Genomic DNA, 6032 nt, shown 5'->3' with positions numbered 1-6032 from the left:
TGTTTCCTTCAGACCACGTCATACAATAAATAAAACTTTATTTGTGTCTTTACTTATATATTGTCAACCAGTCTTTCTAGACTGTAGGCTGCATGAGAGCATGTAATGTATGTATGTATATGTATCTTGTTTCCCACCATGTAGTAATCATCTAACATTGGGCATGGTCATATTAGCTACTCAGTAAAGATTTGTTCATTGAAAAGTTTTGCATAAATTTAAAGAAAAAATGTTTCTAGACAGTACTATATATATTTTCATTGTAACCATTAGGAGTATTGGAACCATTTTTTCCAAATATAATAGTGATATTGTATATTATGACCCAAATTCATTTTTCTAAAATAAAATGTAATTTTCTGTTTCACCTTTTATAAACTCAATGAATGATTTTTATATTATATTCAGTGGATTATTTAAAGTCTCCAAAATCCCATGAGAATGCAGATGGGAAACATATAAGTAAGAAAGAATAGAGGGATTGTATAAGAAAGAAAAGAAAGACAAAATGAAGAAGGAAGTAGAGAAGAAAGCAAAAGGAAAGACAAGGAAAAGATGCTACTTAACTATAGAGGGTTAAAATGTGAACATTTTTAAAATTAGAAAAATAAAACATGGTTATCTAATATACATGTTCTCTAGTGCCAGTTGGATTTGCTCAACATTTTCCCAAAATAACCAAAGGAAAGTTTAAAAGTAATATAAACTTTAAAAATAATGGCTCTATTTTTGGAAAGGGCAAAGACAAAGAACTGTTAATGTTGCCACAGTATTGAGATTCTTTGGACATGTACCAATTTTTTTAGGCTACTTGACAAGAAAAGCTACTTATGTGCATATAATTATCCAAATTTCATGTGAAAGACCTGAAAATATGACCCCTTGTAAAAGTGCACATTTTTAGACCAATGGACCTGTGATCAAAACCATCATTATACAAGCTATAATCACATTTCTTTTGCAGCGGATGCAAATTATCCTTAAAGGTTCTTGGCAATGCATTTATTTGGAATAGGGACAAACTCAGACTTTCAAACATAGGTTTTTCTCTGTGCATTCCCCTTAGTTCCCCATCATTTGTCTTCCATTTTCTCTTATAAATAGATCAGGAAAGACTTCCAAATCTTATTTTTTTTTAAATATGTGTAAGAATCCTTGTCTACAATTGTCTGGAGATAACCATGATTCCCCTGCTTCGCTGCCCAAGAACAGCAGCTTTTGTTTTTTCAGAAGAAAAAATCATTTTTGAAATTTTTTTTTTAAGATAGTAATCTGAAATAATGTTACAGGCCTCTTCACAAATGTTGGCCAGGCTATATTATTATAAAATGATTATTCATCTCTTTAGTATAATGAAGTATAATAGTATACTTAGAGCATATTATTATAAAATGATTATATATCTCTTTACTAAATGTGTATCCTATGTATAGTAGGGTATAACTTTAGTACTGTGTTGAAGCACTATCATATTTCCCTCACTAATAATTTGAGCATTCATGAAAAGCATTATTAAAGTAGCAACTAGTACTCAGTGGGTGTTAACAGAGCAAGACCTGTTTTCCGTAGTTGCTACCGAATTAGTAAAATATTTAATCTATCTCCAAAAAACAGATAAAAATATATAAAATTTTGACTTGATGATCCCCCCAAATATGTCTGTTTTGGCACTATCAATGTCCAATGAGACTTCCTAGCACTTAGGAGCCCCAGGAGACACTATCTGAGGCTATTTTGCCTGTCTTCAGATTTCAGTCTAGCACTCTCCTCTGCTACAGGAAATCCTGACGAAAAGGGAAGATGTCTCCAATGATGATTAATATCACTGACATGAATTCCTGAAGCTAACTGCTGCTGAAAGAGTGGCCAGGAGTAACCTCTCTAGTGTAAAAGCAATAGTGTATTCATATTCCAATCTTTAAGTTAATGTTCATTTGGAAGTAATATTCCCAAAAAAAGATCTGTTAGTCATTCACTGTCCACTGTTGGTTTTAATAATAAATGCAGCATAATGAGAATAAATTACTACTGCTTTGAAGCACTGTCACATTTTCCTCAGTAATAATTTGAGAATTCACTGAAAATGCTATTAAATAAGCTATAACTATTGCTTAATTGACAATAATACTTCATTTATCCAGTATTACTTAAAAATACTGCATTCCACTAAAGATTTGTCAAGTAACTGAGGCTTAGCCTTCTAATCAGCCAATGTCATTGGTAATAAACATCTTTATGAAGTGAAAAGAAGAGTTGTCTGACATCTTGAACCACAGAAGCAACCAACTGTGTTTATTTGATGAAGGAACAGGTTTATCTTACCTATTATCACAGCAGCAGTTTTGTTGGATGCTGCATAGTGAGACATGGAGGTCCTGGGGAGCTGTGCAATCTTTCTTGCTTCTGCACTATGTCACTCTAGATATTTCTGGCTATTGGCTTTCAATGACTGCTTTTGTACAAAAATTTACTTTTTCATCTATTTTAATGTCTATGATGAGATACTGATAATACCTTTATATAACCTGAGGGATGTTGTATTAGTCTGTTTTCACACTGCTATAAAGAAATACCTGAGACTGGGTAATTTATAAAGAAAAGAGGTTTAATTGACTCACAGGTTCACATGGCTGGGGATGCCTCAGGAAACATACAATCATAATGGAAGGGGAAGCAGTCAGCTTTTTCACAAGGTGACAGGAGAGAGAAGAGCAAAAGAGGAACTTCCAAACATTTATAAAACCATGAGATCTCCTGAGAACTTACTCACTCTCATGAGAACAGTATGGGGAAAACCACACCCATGATCCAATCACCTCCTTCCCTCAACACATGGGGATTACTGGTCCTTCCCTTGACACATGGGAATTACAATTTGGATGAGATTTGGGTGGGGACACAGAGCTAAACTACATCAGATATGTCACAATAAGAGGAAAATTCCAATCCTTTCTGGCTTTCCAGTTGTGAGAAAGTCTCTTATTTTTCAACATGAGTGAGTTTGGGAAGGAAGATCTGGTATCCTTGCAGCTAAAAATGTGTGTATGTATGTTAATAGAGGTCCAAAAAAGAGTATTATGACATCAGAAAGATTTTTAACATTATTCAAAGCAGTAATAGGGAGCTAGGTGAGAGGCAGGATCAGACAGGCAATCATCAACAACATACTCTGAATTTAAGAATGACCACCACACAGTAAGAGAACTGGAATTTGGAGGAAAACTTCAGCTCTGTGAGTTCTGTGTCTCCCTGATAAACCTACCCTACTCCTCAGCAAACACACAAATGAATTAGAACATTAATAAATGTAGTGCCTTAGGCTAGAACTCTGGAAGCCATGGATTATATAATCAGAATTTTTTTCAGTAGTTCACATGAATTCAGAATCCATTTCTAAGATAGAATCTTATTTAGGGGACAAATTTAAATATATTGTAGATTTTTTTTTTTTTTTCTTGAGACAGAGTCTCGCTCTGTCGCTCAGGCCGGAGTGCAGTGGCACAATTTTGGCTCACTGCAACCTCCGCCTCCCGGGTTCAAGCAATTCTCTGCCTCAGCCTCCCAAGTAGCTGGGATTTCAGGCACCCGCTAGCAAGCCCGGCAAATTTTTTTTGTAATTTTAGTAGAGAAGAGGTTTCAACATCTTGGCCAGGCTGGTCTTGAACTCCTGACCTCATTATCCACCTGCCTCGGCCTCCCAAAGTGCTGAGATTACAGGCGAGAGCCACCGCGCCAGGCCTGTTGTAGATTTTTGAAACCACAGAAGATCCTATTGTGTTTTAGTCTAAGACTGGATAAGGGAGGTGAGAATCCACAGCAATTTTTGTGAATAGTGTTTTCTTGATCAGAAGTGTCAGAGAGCTTATTTTGGAAAACATGATTTTTGAAAGAGATGAGACTAAAGAGAAAAATAGGTGATAAAACATCAATTTTAATTTGCTTTTTAATTTTTTTAATGTTTTAAATACTGAATTACAAATAATTTATTAGAAATGTGTTCCTATTTTAGTATCCCAGCTAGTCTTAGCCAGTCAATTTTTGCTTTTGTAGTAAAAGAGATATAAAGAATCAAAACTACCCTACTATTTGTATAAATGTGTTTTATAGATTATTGGTACAAGAAATAACTAATATGCTACTTAAAAATGTTGATATTTCTGCCTATCTCCCATAGATTTGTATTCAGTAGCTGGGTAATAACCCAAAAAATGTATGTGTTTAATAAACAACCCAGTGTGATTTTTGTGGATTGAAATTAGAGAATCACTTAACTGTATTTTGTAATTGGTGATATTTAACTGAACCAGATGAAGAATTTATTCTTACCATCTCAGAGAAGAGGTTTGATATGTAATTATATGATGCAGATAGGTAATGAGAAAGTATTTTAATTTCCTTAGGAAATTTTCGATTGGATATTTTAGCACCATTTAAATGGAAAATGGATGCTGTTAATTTCAAATAGGTCTCATCTAGTTATTGAAGGTGATCCAGCTGAATCTCTAATTATAAAATGCTTGATAGCAGTTAATTAAACTGAGTGTGTAAAAGAAATAAGATGGTATATATTTGGAAATTATAAATCATGATTGTCATGATTTAAGAGTCAAATTTTTCCAAATCTGTTCTAATTAATAAGGTTATAAAAATTAGAAAATGCCTCCAATATGTTCCCTTTATCTAGAGATTTCAAGGCATCAAATTTTACACATAACATATAAAATTTATATTGTATCAATTTTAATATAACTTAATTTGTATGTATATTTCAGTTTTACATCTCTGCATGCATCCAAATGTCTTTATTCTCCTGTAGTATAAACTCAGGTTTTTAAAAAAATATATATTTAATGCATTTAATATGTTATTCTTGTGGTGTTACTGAAGATAATTTAAAAGACAATAGGGGAAATTATCCCTGAGTAATTACTATATAATATTTTCTTATCTGCCATAAATAGAGAAAAATGGGGGGGAGATTCAAAACCCCAAAAAACTCAAAATTAGAGTAGATGTATGGCAAGATACTCTGTGTAACTATTTTGTGTATTTCATATAATTGATTATTACATTCACACTCACATGAAATAAAACACTCCTTACCGATGAATTCATGAATTTCTGTAGAAGGATGTAAAAAAATCGGGAAAGAAAGAATAAAAGCTACATTTAAAGACTTGCACATTTATTGTAGTTTTATGTTTGTTTCTATACATTTGTGTCAAGTTTCACCAAGGTTTGGTAAGGGAAACAAAAAAATACATTAAGCATTTCAACAGAAGACACTTTATATAAGGTATCTAATCCTTTTTTGTAAAATATGGCTCAAACCTTTATTGATGGGGTTCTGTAAGGCTGTTGCTGGTACCTGGCTGGGAGTAGTGGGGGTGAGGGATAGGTTGTTGATGAGACTCTTTATAGGAACTCTTAAAAAGGCTAACGTCTACAACCAACTTTCTCTACTAGGTGAAGTGTAGTTGGCTGAAACAAACTTCTACTAGTGAGAGAAACTCTCCCTGCTGATGCTATGCTGAAGAGAAAGTACAGTTGCTTCTTCCTGCCTGCCTTCCAGTCCTCTGTGCCCTCTGTTGACAAAAATTAACTGGAAGCCAGATGGCAAAGGTGTCTGGGGAATGTAGTTTGCAGAGTTCAGTCACAGCACCATAGATCACAAAAGAGTGAGTTTGAAACTAAAGGAAAATAAGTAGTAGCTAATGGATGTTGTCTCCATAAATGTTCAAAAGGACACTATTATATATTTGTGATCATCCTTATGTAAGTGTCCTGAGATAAAAAAATAAATAAAAGGCCAGTTAGAGACAGATGAACATGTAGAAGATTTTATACTTCCTGCAAAAGGACAAGAATAAATTCTTACTTTAACACTGGCCACATTTTTCCTTATGGTTACCTGACTGCACCCCTACCCCACATTAAAATGTGAGTTTTCTATGTGATCTTAATATTCCTGGTGCATAGCATGTTTGGGATACGTTAAGTGTCAGGAAATGTTGAATGAAATGAGGACATGG

The 6032-nt window shown here is 33.9% G+C and overlaps 2 long non-coding RNA genes across 2 annotated transcripts in view; both read left to right on the top strand.

Moving 5' to 3' along the window:
- The window catches only part of LOC134756793 (uncharacterized), a 1394997-nt gene that overhangs the window by 968673 nt on the left and 420292 nt on the right, over positions 1–6032 (top strand). The gene's annotated exons all lie outside the window — the stretch shown is intronic.
- LOC134756792 (uncharacterized) lies at positions 3140–5566 on the top strand. The gene is made up of 2 exons (XR_010129978.1): positions 3140–3232; positions 5467–5566. It is a non-coding gene; the product is annotated as an uncharacterized lncRNA (long non-coding RNA).

The sequence above is a fragment of the Gorilla gorilla genome, chromosome 12 (assembly GCF_029281585.2).
Source record: "Gorilla gorilla gorilla isolate KB3781 chromosome 12, NHGRI_mGorGor1-v2.1_pri, whole genome shotgun sequence".
NCBI classification, from domain to species: Eukaryota; Metazoa; Chordata; class Mammalia; order Primates; family Hominidae; genus Gorilla; species Gorilla gorilla.
The sequence above is the reverse complement of the archived record's forward strand: the minus strand, read 5'-3'. Positions and strand labels throughout refer to the sequence as shown.